Below are 19,958 nucleotides of genomic sequence, written 5' to 3'. Positions count from 1 at the left end.
TGACACTGGGCACATGGTAAAATCTTAGCAAGTATCAGCTGACTGATTTCCAAAATGAGGAGAGAACAGGAATCCAAGTGTACACTGAGCTCCTGGCACTTTCCATGTCAAGCCCAAGAGCTCCGCATCTTTCCACCCAGTCCTCCCTGGCCAAAAAGATAATTCTGATGCCAGCAGCAGAACACATAGCCCAATTTACAAGATTTCAATTCACATTAAGTGCTAAACAGGATTCGATGTCCCTGAATTCCATAGGTTTCTTGTTCGTAAGCCACCCTCACACACCTGTATTCCTGCTATATCACCAATCAGGTGAACCTTTTCTACAAATATGATTGTCAAATGCAATCCAATTTAAAAAATTCTGCTCATATTTTGACCTCCTGGAATACCATGCACAGCTGCACAAGTTGTACACTGCACAATATCAGGGGCAATAGTTCACAGTGCAGCAAGCTTGCATCTGCCTCCTCCCTGAAGCTTCAAGTACTTCTGCTCAGAGGGTCTGACTCTAAAGGACTTAGCATTGGGTCCACTAATCAAACATCCAGTTAAATAGGAAGGAAATTTTATTTAATCTCTGCTTGCCACTGGACGCCCCTACTTCCTAGGCCGCCTAAAATTTGCCATCATTTAAGCTAATAGATAATATTTCTGCTTTGCAGTTCTGAGTGTGTAAGAAGCCACAGAGAACTCTTACCCTCTTTATTGTAATCAATTAACCTTTACGGAACCAGAGGCATTTGACTTCACCCTTGGGCTGGGATTTTTATTAAATTTCTTCTGATTCCTTTGAGCCAACGGTCCTCACAACTGTACACAGCAACCTCCACTTCCACTTGCACTACCTTGAGCCTGAAGAGAAAGGAAATCTTAGCCTCTTCTCCATCCTCCGCCTCCTGTGGTCCCTATCTCAATCCGGCAGGAGGGCAAATGCAAGACTTATATGGCTGAATAAAGAACGAGAAGCCCTGGGGCACCTGGTGTGGCTCAGTCCATTAAGTTATCTGACTCTTGATTTCGGCTCAGGTCATGATCCCACAATTCGTAGGTTCGAGCCCCACATCAGGCTCCATGCTGACAGTGAGAAGCCTGCTCGGAATTCTCTCTTCCTCCATCTCTGCCCCTCCTTTGCTCATGCCAATGCACACACGTTCTCTCTCTCTTTCACTCTCAAAATAAATAAACATTAAAAGAAGAAGAAGAAGAAGAAGAAGAAGAAGAAGAAGAAGAAGCAGCTTTACAACTGGTGTGTCAGTGGAACCCCTTCTAGAACTCAGACACAGAAGGAGTGTTGAATCCGGACCCTCACCGATGGGGGTGAGCAGAGTGTGCTGAAGGAGCGAGGGAGAAGGAAGAGAGGACAAAGTTTGGGGTGGCCTTCATAACCAGGGAAAGGCCCTAGCTCCAGAGGGGGATCAGTCTACCTTAAGTCCAGCATATCGTCCGGGAAAACGTTCACCCATGTTCTGAGGATGAAGGACTGACTCTTGGTGTGTGGAATCCAACCATCATCTAACCTGGAGACAGAGCCGCTCCAATGAGCCCCTCCACCTCCACATCACTAGAACTCAAGTCTCATACCAACGTCAAGAGGCAAGAGTGCCCTCCCTTACTTTACATGTAAGGAAATGGAAGTGTGAAGACTTTCTGTTCTCAGCTAGAGACCTCAGAACAGAAGTAAACTCAAGTCTCAGTGGCTCTAAAGTCATTTCCTTTTACCTCATTCTGTGGTCAAATGCTTTATTTTCCTGACCATCTGAAGAATCTGCTATCAAAGTCATCACTCTTCTCTTTGACTACCCTTCACTCTTGTGCATGTCTCCATTTTGGACGAAGAACCTGCCTCTCCAACGAAAGGGCATGAGTCCCGGGGGCAGAAAACAGGTCACTACATGCTATGGGGCCAGTCTGATCTCTGAAGCTGATCTCCCCTCCCCACACAGAAACCTCTATTTCCACAAGAACTATCTTGCATCTGGTACAGGTTTAACATGAGGCAGATTCTGGATATATTTTTATAGAACTCTGCCCAAACCAAATAAGGCAGAGGTAGCTTCTGGAAGATGCTATCCTCTGCTTTTGGGTGAGGTTCTCTGTTCCCACTTTCCCCACTACCCCTATACTCGCATGGGGTTAGGTGCCCCTTCTTTGCTCCTTCAGGCTTTGCCTCAGGCCACTTTCTGCCTCCATCTCCTGCTAGGCGGAGGGTTCCTGGAGAACAAGGAACCTTGACCTTACTCATCATTGTACTTCTAGCCTATGGGACTTGGAAACTTTAGCACCTGATCAGGGGTGTTTCTAAACTCCATAAGGGAACCTGACCAAAAGGACTTACGGATCGGACTGGCAGAGAAGGCCACCAGCACTATTCTAACACCCCAGCAGATCTTGGGGGCCCAGGTTAACCTGTGAGCTGAAAACCCATTAGCATCCCCATGTCCAGAAACAGATGCAGACTATTTGGGTGTAAGCTCTCAGATGACCCTGAGGTTATGACTAAAATCTTAAAATCCACAGATCCCAGAAGAGAGTGTCTGGCACACTGTAGAATTACTATGTGTTTATGGAACAAATTAATTACTAAATACAAGTTGGATCAATCCCCACGTACTCTCTCTTTCCTCAGAAGGCAAAGCTGTGTAGCTTCCCTTTTTAATGATTGGCAACATCGTAGACATGTAGAGCCTGATAGAGCTGGGGGCTGATTCCAGTTTCTCATCTACAGATGGGACCACTGAGGTCCAAGATCTCACAGAAGGCTTTCTGCTCTCTGTCTAGTACACTGTCAGTGAGGCCACACTGTCATGCTCTGTAGGAAATCCGAGAGCCTGTGAGGCCTGTGGCTGAGACACGAAGCTCTTGGCTTCTTTCCTTGCATCTCCATCCAGCACTTGTCTCTGGATAGAGAAGGAGAGCTTCCTCTAGGAAAGAGAAGAAAAGCCTTTCCCCCGCCCAGGCAGCAGCCAGAACTTTTTACATACTCTGACATTCTAGGAGAGAAGCCATCTTCATAGGGTATCTTCCAATGGTAACGCCTCAATTTCAAAGACAGTCTGAAAGGACACAGCGACAGAATGGACTGTTCAAGTTGAGTTTTGTTTGACTGTAGGGAACATCAGTGGGAAAGGATTCTCAGAGAAGCAGTTTAGTGCCTTCCTCCCCTTTTACAGCATGTCCCCTCTCTGTTCTCTGGGTATCTGATGCTCAAAATGAACACATCATTGACATGGGCCCAAAGAGACCTCCTGGAGTCACCCACTGTTAATGCCACAGAAGTGACAGTCTGAGCACCACCCCTGGCCAGTGGGATTTTCACATTAAAGAAAACAGTCTCAAAACAAGGGAAAGCCTAGGCCTGCTGAGTGTGGCATCCCCACACGCTAAGGCTCTCCTCCAGCTATAAACGTTTAGAAACACTGCCCCATGACTTGTCATTTTCCAGCTCACGTGTTGGATTCATTGCAACTCACCTCTAGAAACTTGGTTTTCAAGGTGTTGGCAAGAGGCAATTCAAAGTGCGGCTGGGGACAAGCATCAATGTTGCCAAGGAAAAGGCAACTGTCCTGAGTCCAAGAAAAGGTGGTCAACCAGGCACCAGCAGATCCCTCTGGGCACCATGCCAAGCTGATGTGAAAAGCCAAATACAATGATTGGGAGAATAAAAAGTAGTGCTCATTTAATGAAACCATTCACCCCACAGGGGCGTTACAGACCATTTCTTCTTGCTCACCTGTTTTCTAGAGGAACCAAGGACTAAAAATCAATCAGAATTCTAACCAAATCATAGATGTCCAATGGGATCCTGTGTATCAATACAAATTGATTGAATCTGGGGGGAAAAAAACCCCAACTTATTTAAGTATTTTTAGGAATGAGACCAGTATCACTGTGGTACAAGGCACAACCTCTGCAGGTGTGTGTGTGTGTGTGTGTGTGTGTGTGTGTGTGTGTGTGTGTCTCAGTCTGTGCGTTTGTATGTTGGGGAAGGAGGAGTTTGAGAATCGAGGCAAAGAGTGATGTCGGCAAAGGCTCACACAGAGGCTTCCTCTCACGATCCTCATGACAACACTGCCCTCCATTCTGTGCCTCCCACAGTCCTTAACCCTACAAGCCCTGGGTGCATTGATGGGGCACCTGTCAGGCTGCCCAGTTAGGTATTCCTGGGCCTCCTAGAGCTCATTGCTATGGGGAACAAGACCAAGCTGTTATTCTCTGCTGAGCTAGCCGGTCATCCTGCTCAGAAAAGTCACCACACCAGCCTTAAGGAGCATGAGAAACCAATGATGTCTATGTGTGTCAGCTCTTGGACCAGCCATCCCAAGAATGCCCATCCCTGTTGGGACCCCCACCGACAGACAGTGACTGAAGGTCTCTTGCATACTGCAAGCCATGATAGGTTTGCACCACCATATGGGGGCATGAGCTTCTGTGTTGCTTTAATCCTCCTCATGGCAGAAGGAAGAAAGACAAAGGCTGATATTTGGTGTCAATGCAAGGTTTAACTGCAACTGTAAATAAAATTACTTTCTGTCCCCATCCTCCTTAGATCTGTTGGTTTCTTCAGCAGTCATGGTAAATGTTACATTTCAAAACTACAAACTCTACTTGGTAAGGTGTGCTCCAAACACAGTGGGTAGAAGTTAGTATCACAGTCACATGACCGCACTGCAGAGGGAGGGTAAAAAATGATCAGGCTGACCGGAAAACTGTAACCTTTTTTTTGTTAGCCAGTTAAAAAAACACACCATTTTCACTGGTGTCTCCCTCTTCCCACAAAGCATGTGAGCCACTGCCACAGGGACATATGTGGAATAACACATGTGAATGTGTACATGCATGTATTTATTTAAACATCTGTCTGGATGAGTGTCCAGAGAGACATGGGGCTAGATGGGTGGATGAGTTAAGAGTTGCAGCCCGGAAAATCTCTTGCTAGATGGGTTTTGTCTCTTCATAAGTAAATGCAGTATGCTACCTTTTCAAAGAATTTAAAATTTAAGGCCTGGTCTAAAATGCTGATAGCAAGTTGTCTGCAACAGACCCAAACAAAATAAGCAGAAAGTAGAAATCTATGTTTAAGCCCTGGCTCTGAGATAGACCATGAGCTATCAGGCACTTCCCCTTGGGGTCTCAGCTTCCTAACACTTTTCCTTGGAGTCTCAGCTTTCTAACCTATAAAATGAGAAAGGTGGAAATTTGCTGGGGCGAGGACCCCTGCTCACAATTTTTTTTTTAATTTCATATGTCTCTCTTCAGAAAATACATATATTCACATTTGAATACAATTCTGCACAACATTCCAAGAGATTTATCACTTGAAGCCTCTCCCTGAATTAGGTGATACCCAGGATCCCTTCCGGCTTTAAAAAATTATTCTTTATATTTCTGAGCAAAAAAAAGGGGGGGGAGGGGCCTATAGGCTTCCATTCAAATGTTTCTTTTCTTCAATCCCTCAACACAGTGATCTACATGCAAAGTTACATCAAATGTTCTAAAGTTCTATAAAACTGCTTCCCAAATCCAATGGACATGACATGTTAGGAAGCAAAAGATATTACAGTTAAGGTTTCCAATCCCTAAATCAAACCTTATTCACTCAGCTGTGAAAGTGAAGGTCTGTAAAGCCTTGGGAACTGGCATCTCCTATTCGACTCAGTTGATGGGGGGTTGGGGGAGGGTCTCCTAACTGAAGTGTTGCTTGAATCTGATTGTGAATGGACACCAGGAAACCATGAAGACAGGGGCACATTTCTTTCAGCCTAATATTATAAAGTTAGTTTCCCTCCGTCTTTGTAAAGGGGTTCTAGTATACTTTTCATTTCCAACCTTTACATAATTTTAGAATTTGGAAGGCACCTTGTACATTATCTAGTTCAGTATCTCCCTTGCAGATGAATGCTCAGAAAGGAGGACACTCACCAGATAGGGCTGGGACTCAAACTCAGTTCTATTGACTCTCAAATCTTTATTTTTTCCTTCCCTCGTCCCTTGCTGCCTATTTCAGAGGCCTCACACAGGAAAATAAAGCAGGTTGAATATGTGTTGGGAGGAGAGGAAAGGTGGAGATATTTTGTGAAATGAAGAAAAGGGTACCCAGGATAAGAGCTCTCCCGCTGTTTTCCTTTCCAACAAATGCAGTGATAAAATCCATTAAATCCATGGGGACCTGTACAAATGGGGGAGAAAATAACCCTTGCAGGGAGGCTCTAAGGGCAATTTCCCTTTTGCACAGCAGATGGGAGCCTGGAGGACTGTGTCAGTCCCAACACTGGCTGTTCTAACAGAGCATAGGGACTCTTGCTTTCTGCATTAGATTCTTTCCTGAAAAGGGTTATTCTGAGTGTTTCTATTTTATAACCTGCTTATTATCCCCTGACCCACAGGCTCCAGAGATTCTCTTGTCCATTTTGGCCAGATCTTTCATGAATCATGCCTCCTAACACTTGGGTTTGAGTTTCCTCCACTCCACCCACCCCTCAGCTTTCCCCCCAACTTTTGGACACCAGGGTAATGAGCTGTGGCCAATGAGAGACAAAGCTCTTGTTTAAAGGAACAATATTATCTGTATGTGAGACTTCATTAAGGACAAATTGCCTGACGGAGCCTCTTCCCTAGATCCGCAAAATGCTGGAGGCCATGGGTAACCCCTTGACCCATTTTTATGGGCCGGTTCCCTTTATATCCATTTCCCTCATAGAGCCAAGGAGTCTTTCAGGATGGCAGATTAATTTTCCTTTTAAAGTCTGAGATTAGGAACCACACACACACACATTACTCTTCCCTGAAACATGTTAATTCCAGACTGGGACACAAAGGTAATGTGTATTTATGGGATTCATATTTTGAACTTTTGGTTTTTCCTGGAGCTGCCTTTGTAGGAGAATGAAGAGAAGTCTCATGTTTCTAGGGTCATCTAATTGCAGTTTTGAAAGTCAGATTACCCAGCGTCATCCAAACATTTCTTGCACACTCCTTCAGTCTGGTTCCCCAAACTCCTGCTACATCCTCCTCAATGTCCCCATCTGAACCTTCCAGTGCCTCAAAAGAAATGCACAATATTCTCACTGGGGCAAGTGGAAACCTTCATGCCAAAAACTGTCTTTCAGGATTCTGCTGCCAGCAATTAAAACAGAGAAGCAACCAGCCCCACAGTTATATACCACCACAGGGCACCTAATCCTACTTGGCCTAGGATTTGCATCCTACTGGTGTTTAGGATGGGGAAATAAAGGATTTGTATGGATTCACAGTCACTCACAAAAAGCTGGTTAATGACAATTTATTAATTAATTTATTTTTTAATGTTTCTTCTGTGGTCAGTTTCTGAAACTTCTTTCCCAGTCTTAATGCAGCAAATGATCAGGGGTCAGCAAAATCATGTTAAGATTTGCTGGGGTCAAATGTAATTAGAAAGGGAAATAACTTGGGAAAGGAAACAGGGTTTTTCAAATGTACTTCCTGCTGATTCTCCACACAGCCCACCAGTGCGTTCTAGGAAAGTCGATCTCCTCTGTGGTCCCCGTAAGGATCTTTCCTGCTTTCCTGTTAATACATGTGCTCATGTTCTTCTTAGAACTGCCCTCAGTTTCTCTCCATATATCCCAACCAGCAGATCCATCCCCATTGGTTCACTTCAAGTCTCCCCTTTGAAAGCCTCCCTGAGCTAACCTGTTTGACCCTGACCTTTTCTGCCTCTGAAATCCTTGTTTCAAACAAAACTTAGTTAGCAAATGACATATTTCAGTCGAAACGGTGAAAACTTCAAAATGAATGACACATGGTCGCCCTCTGCATTTCAGATGCTCACAGGCCAGTGGGGAGATAAACATAGATACAAGCAATTATAAAGAAGTGTGAAGAAGGGTGTATCAGCCAGAGTCTTCATAGGAAACAGATGGTGTACCCAAACCGGGGCAGTTAAGGGGAATTAATTTACAATGATGTAGATGGATGCAAGAGGAGCACAAACAGTGATTAATGGAGAAGCCGTTACTACCTCTAAACTTAAGGTACAGTAAGGGAATGACTTTACTGGAACCACAAAAACTTCCAGAGGGTTGGGGGGTTTTCAATGTCTTCTACCTCTGATCCAGTCTCCATTCTGTCACTGGAAAGGAACGTAATTTCTTTTCTTTTTTTTTTCTAACGTTTATTTATTTTTGAGACAGAGAGAGACAGAGCATGAACGGGGGAGGGTCAGAGAGAGAGAGGGAGACACAGAATCTGAAACAGGCTCCAGGCTCTGAGCTGTCAGCACAGAGCCCGACACGGGGCTCGAACTCACGGACCATGAGATCATGACCTGAGCCGAAGTCGGCCGCTTAACCGACTGAGCCACCCAGGAGCCCCAGGAACGTAATTTCTAAGGGGCAGATCTGAAGATCCAACTGCCTTATTTCTAAGCTCTGATGGCTTCTGTTTGCCCTGAGGGTAAAGTCCAAACTCCTTGCTTCTCTAGGCTATTCGGCATCAAGACCCAGCCACCATTATGCAGCTCACCACTTCCCCACTCCAGAGCTGCCATCCTCCATAGTGCCAGGCCCCAACTGGAATGCCATCTCCAACTAGCCAAGGCCTACTTGTCCCTCTTCCCCTTACACCTTGCCTAACCCTCCTGAGTGAAATTGCTGATTTCTTCAGCCTCCAAGTCATGATCCCCTGTATCTCTGATCAGTCCCAAAACAGTGAATGCCAAAGAAGTTCTGAGTTTAGGCAGAGACAGAGGGACAGGGCCAACTAGACATGTATTCTGTCTTAATCTTGGACTTCTTCCACACTACCATGTGGTCACATCCCAAAGGACCCATTTCTTCTTTTTGTGATCAGAAGGTCAAGATAATTCAGGAAAGATTCAGAAATAACATTTGTTGCTTCCAAAATTGGTTATACCCATACACAAAAAAATTTGGAAAGCAACTTAACTATCATGAGGCTAGCTCAATGAGAAGAAATAATTATAATAATGAAAATGACTTCAAGTCTTCTTCTGAGGGGCTGCCCTGACCTCATGCCCTTTTGGACCAGGAGCCCCTGTGGATCCAGAGAGTGCTAAGTTCCAGCAGGTACAGAACACCCTAAATCAGCAATATAAACCTTTTAGAAAGGAGTGATACCATTAGTTCCCCAACATCAGGAATCATTGGAAAATTAATCAAGAAGGTATAAAGGGCTTTTGGCAAATAAATTCACAATGATAAAATGTTGACTCGCCCAGGGGATTCTGGATGTTATTACCATTTGGGGGTTTTTTGGCTTTCAAAGTAAAAGTGAAACTGCCAAGTACTCTTGGCTTGAAGTGTCTCAAAGGAAAAAAAAAAAAGCCACCAAATATGAATGGAAATGTCTCTATGATGGTGCATGGATAATTTAAGATAGGATGGAAAAGGTTCCATGATTCTAAATTGAGTAAAACAAATTTAAAATGCTTCTTGGTAGAGTAACTACTAAGATCTTAACAGAAAACAACAAAAAATAAACTCGTAAGATGGAAAGATGAAATCCGTGGACATAAACTTAAGATCTACAACATAAGTATGCAATCAAGAAACAAACTCTATGTAGAAGCTTAAAATGTGGTTTTAATATATACTTTTCCCTGTGTCGTGAGCCTTGATCAGTCTCAGCTCACGTTATACTGCCAAGACCATGCTATGCAAAGTTGTTGTCACAGAAAACATACAAGATTCCTATCCTTGCCTTGCAGAGCACACAGTGTAATCAGGGGGTAAAAACTAACACACTTGCAATGGTTTTGTGCCCAGTTCTGCACTGGCTGCAGAGAGCCTACTGGAAGTGATAGTGGAATCCCTAGATGGAAGCTGTCAGTTTGGATGGGTAAAGCTTCAGGTAGGAGTTAAGATATAAAAAGATGGGATGCCACTGCCAAGGTGGCAAGGAGGAGGGAAACTGAGTCCTCCCACTGTAAGGTCCCTGCATTAAAGCACCACTACCAGAAAGGAAAGCTTCCTGTCATGAACATGGTGCAAGCACAAAACTTACTGGAAAGATGTAGGCTTGTTTTCAGCATGTTTAGAGTTTAGGTGTTACTACTAGTCACATAGGTGGGAAAACCCAAGCAAACTGGGATATCAATACGTTTAGATAGATATACAGAGATCATTGTGGTATCAGAGAGAAACACCCTTGACACGCAGACACACACACACACACACACACACACATGCACATACAGAACTCAGAAATAACTTTTCCCCAAAAGGGAGCAAAAGAAGACAGTATTGCATGGAGACTCAGATATGATGCAAGGGACAAGTCTTTGTGATCATTTCTGCTGCTAGAAGACAGATTTGCAGTTTTAAAAAAAGTACCATTTGAAAGGTATCCATAAGGAAAACAATTTTAAAAAATTAATGAAGCTCTCTTGCTTTTCTCACAGGTACATCAGTATTCCTTCCACATTTTTATTTTTCTTTGGTTCCCTAGTGTGGCATCTTTCTCATTCGACATTCTGCATGCATTTATGTGTGGAAAGATATGACACTTCAGAATAACGGAGATATCTACAAGTATGTAACCGGGCAAAGAAAAAAGGAAAGTTTGAGGCATGATTTCAAGACTGCCCACTACATTCTTCAGACAAGCATGGAGGACCTGCCAGCCTTCTACTTGGGTATCTGGTTCAGACACTTGTATTTGAGTATAGAGGGATAAGACTAGATGAGCTGGTTCTCTTCCCAGCCCTATCATTGCCTCATCTGGTTGACCTTGGCAAGTGCAGTAAATGTTCAGCAACTTATTTGTTGAATGAACAAGTTGGGCCAGTCAATGTCTTTTTGGATTCCCAAACGCAAGATGTTCTAACCCTACAATCTCAGAGCTGAGCTCAGGGTCTTGCTGAAGCTGTGGGGAAACCCAAAAGAAGGACAACTCATACCTTCAAGCAGCAAGCAGTCTTGCTCTCCAACATGAAGAAGAAAAGTAAATGCCCAACATGAAGTCAGAACAGTTCAACAGAGCATGCAAATGCATAAAGGGTAATAAGGACAACAGAACAGTATGAAAGAAGTGCCTCCACCCTGTCCAGTGTGATTAAGAAGACCATGATGGAGTAGGCTAATATGACTTTAGGAAGGGGGGTGGATTTGAGTAAGAAACTGAAGAAATGGTAGGCTGTGAAATACTGAAGTAAGAGGAGTATGCACACACACATGCACACACATGCTCTTATACACATGCACACACATGGACCCACAATCAACCCCACAGGTGCCTGGCAGCTGTTATATACACAAAGCCTCAGGTACACAGATGATAGGTAAAGATCAGGTTTTCCATCTAAGTTTCCAGTACCAACTTATAGTATCCTGAAAATGCTTCTATTGCTCTTAATCTGTTATTTCATTCCTCAAGGGCTTGAGGGATGTTGATGTTCAAATTATTCTATACATTAAAATCCCTGGAGAGAGGAAATTTCCTATATTAGTTGTCCCCAAACTTTAGTTCTTTTTTAAAATTTTTTTTTTTAACATTTATTCATTTATGAGAGACAGCACAAGCAGGGTAGGGGCAGAGAGAAAGAGGGAGACACAGAATTGAAGCAGGCTCCAGGCTCCAAGCTGTCAGCACAGAGCCCGACGCGGGGCTCGAACTCACAAACTGTGAGATCATGACCTGAGCCGAAGTCGGACGCTTAACCGACTGAGCCACCTAGGCTCCCTAAAACTTTAGTTCTGTGGGTCTTGAGGGAATACTACGTCCAAGAGTCAAAGCACATACAGCATGACCTCCAGGGAAGGCCAGGATTCCAGAGCAGCCTTGTGTCAAATGCCTACCAAAGGGATACCCAGTCTTTAATTATGTCTCACTCTATTTTCCTAGGAAAAGCAAGTCATGCAAACCAGTAAGTAACAAGGTCTGGAGAAGCTCAGACTGGGCTACATAAGAACATCCCATAATAGGACTCTAACGAGGGTAGAGTGGATGAGGCTCACTAAGTCAGAGACCACTGTTCCACGTTCAGGTCAGTTTCTTCACTTACAAGGAAGGTTGAATTTCAAGGTCCCCACGGTCCTTTCTATACTCAAGTTCTGTGTCTGTATGTTTGGGGCAAGTTGAATCATAATTGTGGGCTTTTGCTTTCCTCACAATGGATAGAACTGAAGATTCTCTCACAGACCATGAGAGTTACAAAAATACTTTGAGATCCATTAGCAAAAACATTGAGTTTTTTTAAGGTAACCATTAAAAGGGGAAAAGATATCAGACACAAAAACCAGTCCTTATAAAGTAAGTTCGCCACAGGATTGCTTTTAAGCAGCTGTCTTACCCCATTTTACATGTAATGGTCTTCCACAATGTTCTTCCTCAGGCTCTCCACTGACTCTGTAGTTCAATTAACAAAAATGCACTTTATGTATCTCTTCAGGAAAATATCTGCTGCTTGAAATGAGGTACACCAGATTTTGAAGCATAGTACAATATCCCATGATGAGGAACCTAGAATATATTGGTTTGTATCATCCACTGGTCCAAGCCAACTTATTTATTCTTTTTTTTCTTACTCACAACACGCTGCTTCTTAGACTCACACAAACATGTGCACAGTACATCCCTCACTTTAAGGCATATGAGGTTTAGCCCTTGAATTCTATACCAGCTTGGTCCATTTGCTTGCTTCAAGTGTCTCTATTCCTTCAAAATCATGCATATCTGGGCAACTTGTTCCCCAAGAGATACAAATACCAGAAGGCAATCTACCTATCCCAGATTTTGTCTCTTTTCTTTTCCAGAATAAGTTATTAGTCAAAAGAGTGGTGCATGGAAAAGGAAAAGGAAAAAAAAATTGTTCCAATAACACGACATCATTTTCCCACATTCTTCTCTGTCATCTTCCAAAAATCATGAGAAGATATCATGACTTAAGGAAACAATGAATAATTGTCTAAATCTGTGAAGAGTTTTCTCTCTGAAAACAGTAAATCATATCTAGGATATAAGGAGGCTTCATTTAATGAATTACCCTGTTTAGACGTGGATAAGATGAAGGAGTTCTGGAGAAAAATACAGGAATGTAAAGAATGAGAACAAGTAGAGGGCAAAAGAGGTGAAGAAGAAAGACTAAGTAAGCAGAAGGGGAATTTAAGAAGGTTAGGAAAGAGTTGTCCAACTCCTTGTTTTCACTGTGGAGGAAAGTGAGACCTAAAGGGAAAGGCAGGAATTGGAAAGTCACAAGAGGAAAGAGGGAAAGAAAGAGAAGAGATGGAGGAGGGGAGGGAGCATCTGAATCTGAAAGCAGCCCCTGTGGAGACATGGTCTAAGAAGTCCACAGCCCTGAGGAGCACATTCCTGTCTGCCTGTCACATGTGATCTTGTGTACATGACAGCACCTGCTATTTTTAGTTCCAGTGTAACTCAAGTCACTAGTGTTCCATTGGGGTAGTTGCCACGCAGTCCTGAAGAGATGTTTTACTACTTACTCCGGAATAGCCGTGCCAAGGGCCTGGGCCTTCACAGCTACAGAACTCCACTGTGTTTATTTACAAAAAAGAGCAGCAGTTTGAACATAACCAATATGACTATTAACACAGTTCAATGGTCTGCTGTATAACAAAACACCATTTTCAGAAGACCAAAGTCATTAATTCTGGTTCCTAATGATGCCCCTTACCCCTGACCCCTGCAAGAAAACTGTGTCCTTTATCTTTTATGGTGTGTTCTCTCCTGAGAATTTCCCTTATTTTCTAGTCTTTAACTCCTCATAGGGCTCTGTGCTTTGGAAGAATACCTCTGGTATCTACTTAAGCATGCCCAGGCCTAGCTGACCCATCAAAAACCTATAGATTTCCTCCAATGCCAGGGGAACAAGGCTCACTTCTACTGAAAGAAAAAACAGTTTGGCTCTTCTTTCTCACTGAAAGAAAAAAAAGTCTGGCTCTTAGAGTTATACCAACCTGTATATCTTATGGCCAAGAAATGAACACCCTGACACTACACAAGAGAAGTGCTAAGTCTGGGAATAGTTTAGAAAGTCAACGGAGCTTGACCTGAATATTAAGTAATTATGAATCATTGTTCTGGGTAGGGCATCCTGGTTAGATTGTATGGGACAAAAATCACACATAGCTATTCCCTTCCCTTTCAAGGAGATTCAGTTTGATTTGTGCATACCACCAATCACACAAAGTAATACAGGGAGGAGAGGAACAGGTTCGAGATAAATGCTGAGGCAAGAAGAGGAAGTTGGAATCTGGGAAGCCCAGGAAGAGTTTTCAGAGGAGGAGACACTTTTCCTGAAGAATGACTGGCATATTGATACGCACAGAAGACAGAGGAAAGAACTCCAGTCGGGAGAGAAAAAAATCAGCAAAGATGCCCCTTATTCTTCAGGTGTGCATAGTCTGACACCATTGCAAAACTAAAGCTCCCAAGCCTGCACCTTGACAAATATCAGTAAATTCTCCATAATTAATTCCTGGAACAAAAGACATGTGCACAAAGGTATCTGCCAAGAAGCAACTTCCTTATCTACAAACTGGAAGTTAGATGCCTCTCTTCCATGAAACGTGATTAAGAAAGGTAAGCAGAAACTAGCTTAGAGAAAGTCTGGGTCCTTGGAAGAATGATGGTCTCTGCTGCAAAAGTAAATACAGGCCCAGTGACATTGATGGGGAAAAATGATGGAAGTGCCTGCCTCGGTCTGAGCCTTGAAAAGAAGAAACCCTGGAGGGTGGTGCACGCCAGTCATTCCTGCCTGACCAAGCAGCGGAAGTGAGGAGGCAAGTGCCAGGTGGGTGAAGGAGCTCACTTCAGCCAGAATTCACCTACTAGCAGTCTAGTTCCTTTAACCTGGACTCGACTGAAGGGCCGAGAGAAGGGTATGAAATGGATTATCTCCATCTCTTTAGGGTATGAAATGGATCATTTCCAGTGGCCAGATGGTTCCCATAAATACATTAATGACTTTATATGCATGTCTGCCTGGAAAGGTAACAGTTTAACAACCACACTGTGGGAAATGCTCCTTTTGGGTTCTGTGTAAACTGAATAAGAGACCAAAGAACTATAAAAAAGTATGTGTTAAATTGTCCCCTTTCTACACCTCATTCTTTTTAGATGGCAAGCTCAATAAATAATCCCAATATTTGGTTTAAAAAAAAAAAAAAAGAATACATCCAAACCTTCAGGACATTCGAATATGGATGGTCTCAATGTTGGGAAACTCTGGTATACATGTGTGTGTGCATGCACACATGTGCGCTCTCTCTCTCTCTCTCTCTCTCTCTCTCTCTCTTTCCTGAGTGGTAACAAAATCAAGATTCCTGCAGAGCATGGCTATGCAGTGACAGGGCTCATGACATACTTCAACTGGATAAACCCCCAAATGCAGTCATATATCTGCAAGAAGTCCTTTTCTTCCTCCTCCAAAACAGCTTCCAAACACGTGTGATACTTTCTATCTAATCTCCCATCCCCATCCCTCACCCAAACTACAAGAGCCTTATAACTCATTTCTGGTTTCCCTTCTATCCCTTCTCCATAAAGCTTCCAGAAAGACCCCTTCACAAGCAACAGCAAGGTGCCAGGTGCCCCCTCCCTTTCCAGTCTCATCTCCTCCTACTGGCTATCGTTAGCTTACATTATCACATCATCGTGGTGTGATATGATATCACGTCCTGTGCTCTGCACAGCTACACGATGCTGACCTTCCAGCTGGGCAGCACTCCCAAGCCACCTTCACTTCTTCTCAGGGTCTTGACACAGAACCTTCCCCTTGCCTTCCAGGCCTTCATGGCACCTTTGTTTCATAGTCCTTATCAGGATTGAAATTGTTTGTTTACATTTTGAAGGTCTGATCAATGCCTATCACCACTAGGGTTGTCATAAAGATCCAATCAGAGATGGGAATCCGTGAAGAATTGTAAGCAGGATCCCCACGGAAATCACTGCTTTTCCATAGCTACCTTTAAAGAACGCCCTGCCCTCAAAACAAAATGTAAATGAAAGAGCAGTGTATCACTTTCCCCAAATATCAAAAGGAAATGACTTCCAAAGCAGGTTCTTTTTTTTTCTTTTTATGTTGGATCAAGACAGTAGCAGGAAGGACGTGGTGAATGATTAACATTGGGATCTCCTGGCATCAAATAAAAACCCACTTCCCTCAGGCCAAGGGAGTCGCTGACAACAGCCAGCCAGAGTCTTGACCATCTCCCTAGTGCTGGAGCATGTCCCCTGGACCCAACACACCTGGTTCCTATGGTGCCAGTGGCCAAAGGAGAGTAAATATTAACTGTGGTAGGGAATGATTACTCAGTTGTGGACAGCTTTCCACGGTTTCAAAGGTGCTGATCTGAACCGGAGCTGAGAGGAAAGAAGACTGGGTTAACTCGCCTGCAGAGCCAGCCATCTTCCACATGCCTCTCCAGGCCTGCTCCACATCTACTCTAACCTTGCTTTTTGCTGGGGATACTGACCTCTACGGAGTCATTTTCCTTTACCCTCTGGCCTCGGCTAAGGAGGAGCCACCAGCAGGAGATGCAGGTGGGAAGGTGAAGAAAGTCGGGAGTATTATTTTCCTGGCTTCCTCCCCGCTGGATCATCCCCAGACCAGCCGTACCCCTTGACCCAAAGGCTCTGGTCAAGTATTCCCCCAGCACAGCCTGCTTATCTAGCTCACTTCCCTTCCCCAACAACCCTACATTCTCAGAACTGGTCCTTCCTGTTTCAAGTCCAGAGTGATCCTAGTTCCCCTGAGCTATTACTACTCCTGGGAGACTGCAGCCATGATTGGTGGTTTCCCTACACCCGGCTCACATCTGGAGGCACAGACACACCACTGCAATGAATGTCAGAGCACAACCACGTAGAGTCTGAGGAACTCAGGGGTGTGTTTTTTATGAGTGCCTGCATTTCTGTGATCTGAGGTGGCTGAGGGACAACAGTCAGGAAAGGCTTCCCTGGGAAACATGCTTAAGCTGACATCGCATCTAAGCAAGTCTGGGTGGGATGTGGGCAGGAGGTTAGTGGTAGGAGCAAGGGAATCCCAGGAAGAGGGAACCACCTGTGCAAAGGCCCTGTCACACATTGTTTCCCTCACACCAACTGACTCTCACACAGAGTCTTAAGCCTTTTTTCCACATTTGATTATTTAAGCATTTGTGGGGAACACAGTTTGCCATTTTAATGGCTACACAGATATAAGATGTTAATGGTAATAATAATCATGTTCATAAAAATCCTGGAGTGTCAGATGTCAGTTTTACTTCTCGAATTAATCTGTGCTTATCAGCCAAGACTTTGTCCACAGTGCCCAGCACAATGGCAACTATATATTTGAAGTCCAATAAGCATAATGCAATGGGCTAAATAAATGATGGCATTCATTGCCAATTCATACGTGAAATTCCTAACCCACAATGTGATGGTGCTCAGAGGTGGGGCTTCTGGGAGGCCATTCGGTCACAAGGGTGGAGCCCTCATGAATGTGATTAGTGCCCTGCTAAAAGAGACCTCAGAGAGGTCTCTTGACCCTCCCACCACGCAAGGACAGGGCGAGAAGGCAGAGGTCTGACACCCAGAAGAGGGCCTTCTCAGACTCAGACTCAGATGTCAGACCTCTAGACTCCAGAATTGAGAAATACGTTTCTGCTGTTATACACTACCCTCTCTATGGTGTTTTATTGTAGCAGCCCAAACTAAGACACATATGCACCTGATGGACTGAGGAGGGCAAAGCCTGGCAGTGGCTGGGCCCCGCCTCAGAGGGACCTCCCTTGTGCTCCGAGGAGGGTGTTTACAGTGCGCAGGTGAGCTGACTTCCCGCTAAATCTGAGGTTGACCTTGGGCAGATTACACTTATCTGCAGATAATGTTGCTCAGGTCTCAGGCCCCAGGATAGGAGATAAGCGAGTTATTTTGGTCTCCTGACGCCTGGAGAAGAGCTGGGACATACGTGGGGACCTCTGTTTCCAGGGTGACAGGTTAAATTCAGCCTGGCTGTTGGGTTTCATGCTGCCCAGTCCCCACGAATATGCAACTCGTCAAAGAAGACTGGAGGTACCTTTGTTGAAAGCTTCTGATGCTTGATAAAATACGCCTTTTCTCTGAAAGATGAAGTGATAGTTTAGATTAGACTCTTTTTTTTTTTTTTAAATGTTTTTTCACCTCAGGCTGTATGTTAAATTCCTGGCTACCTCCCTATACCTCAGAGTGATAAAGAATCCAAAAAGGAGTCAAAAAGTCAACTTTCACTTTACTGGAAGGCATTTTATTATGCCAGTTAGAAAAAGTGAACTTTGGGACAGAAACCCCAATTCAGTCCCATTTCTGTAACAAACCGCAACGTGGTCCCAGGGAGACACCATCCCTCTCTCGGGCTCGATTTTCTCATCTGTAAAATGAATAGCTTATATTAAATGATCTATGAGATCCTTGGACTTTATGATTTTGAGCTACATTTTTTTTTCTAGAAAATGTGTCTTAAAAGTCAGTATGTTCTCAACGTTGTTACTTCTTGGGGATAACATGCCATCTATCCCCCCAGAGGGTTCTTATTGTGTGGTTAATGGGTCTCCTAAGAGGGTCCATGAATCTCTTGATAAAACACACACCATTTTGTGCCTATGTATATCTTTCCTGGAAAAAAGGTCCATGGCTTTTAGGCCCCATATATGGATCCTATGTGCTTCCAGCAGAAAAACACAGGAGTGAATGCTCAGATGTTACGGGAAGTATTCAAGGGACACCAATCCCAGGAGCTGCCACACCCATCTAAGCACTGTGTGCTATGGATTCAGACGAAGAAAAGCCCTTGGGACCTCACAGTAGGGAAGATTTCAGGAAAAGGATGAGTACTGATTTGGGATGGGATCAGGGGACGGGGAACATGGAAGGCAGACAGAGTTTGGGAACCGGGTGCAAGAGTATAATTGTACATAAAAAAATTTTTTTACGTACAAATGCTGCGTTCTTAATTAAAACAACCAACCAACACTGGCTGCTGTGCTAATTTAGCTCTCTCTCTCAATCACAGGAGAGCAACACGTTTTTTCCCACCTGCCTTCCATTAGCACCAGCCCCTAGAGTTCTGGGTTTGAGAGAAGAACAAGGCTTGGTTTTGCAGGTGGGAGTTGGCCCCAGATACTGCTGCTCCTCCTGCCAGGAGAACACTGGGAGATCCCAAGTCTGTATCAGCAATTCAGCCTGGATGGGGAGGCCCCACACGAGGCTGTACAGTGGGTAGGGACAAGGGAATGTCGGAGGCGTTTCCTCAGGGTAACAGGGAATAAGCCACCATAGCTTGGAGTTTACGTGAGAGGGATCTCACTCACTGATTTCAAGGAAAGTTTGAAACATAACGGCAGAGTGGAAGTCACGCCATATACAGTTAGTAACACACGCACGTGAGAAAACATAAGCATGGTCATGTATGCGGAAATTGAGGCTTTGGACTTACAACTTATAGAATATACGCTATTATTCAAAAGTTTAAACATATGTGAGACAACTCATAGCAAATATGCTGGCATATGGCCTTGAAACAATATGTCAACACTTATAAGAAAACATCTATAAAAATAAAGTCAACCACATCCCTCTTTACATTTAGGCCACAAAGAAGACCACTGCTGAGCATCTCTGGTTAAGCATTAACGCACACCAGGAGCTGCCTGTAACCTGTTTGTTAAGGTGCACTGCACCAGCTAATTAATACATCACTGGCAGATCAAGTTCAGGGAACAGTATTGAGCAAGTGCATTCCTGAGGCCGTATTTACCCTCTTTCAGGGGGGAGGAAGTCCAAAAGAAAAGAGCAGAGAAGGAGAAAGAGAGGAAATGAAAGAGGTGATCATTTTGCCATTGCAGAACATCCCACAGTTTATCGAAGTGGAGTGTGTGTGTGTGTTTGTGGAGTGCGTGTGCATATGTGTTGGCCAAATCCTGAAACCAAGCCACTTAAGGAACAGTTGAAGGAGTGAGAGCTGTTTCGACAAGACTGCA

At 44.1% G+C, this 19,958-nt stretch overlaps 1 protein-coding gene and 1 long non-coding RNA gene across 4 annotated transcripts in view; both read right to left on the bottom strand.

Annotated features, from left to right (window-relative positions):
- Positions 1-19,958, bottom strand: part of SETBP1 (SET binding protein 1) — a 376,077-nt gene that overhangs the window by 242,817 nt on the left and 113,302 nt on the right. The gene's annotated exons all lie outside the window — the stretch shown is intronic.
- On the bottom strand, positions 2,477-12,735 carry LOC144613811 (uncharacterized). Its single transcript, XR_013551237.1, has 3 exons — positions 12,002-12,735; positions 3,474-3,627; positions 2,477-3,106 (listed from the first exon to the last, which is right to left on the bottom strand). It is a non-coding gene; the product is annotated as an uncharacterized LOC144613811 (long non-coding RNA).

The sequence above is a fragment of the Panthera onca genome, chromosome D3 (assembly GCF_046562875.1).
Source record: "Panthera onca isolate mPanOnc1 chromosome D3, mPanOnc1 haplotype 2, whole genome shotgun sequence".
Lineage (NCBI taxonomy): Eukaryota > Metazoa > Chordata > Mammalia > Carnivora > Felidae > Panthera > Panthera onca.
Note: the sequence above shows the minus strand (reverse complement) of the source record. Positions and strands in the feature narration are given on the sequence as shown.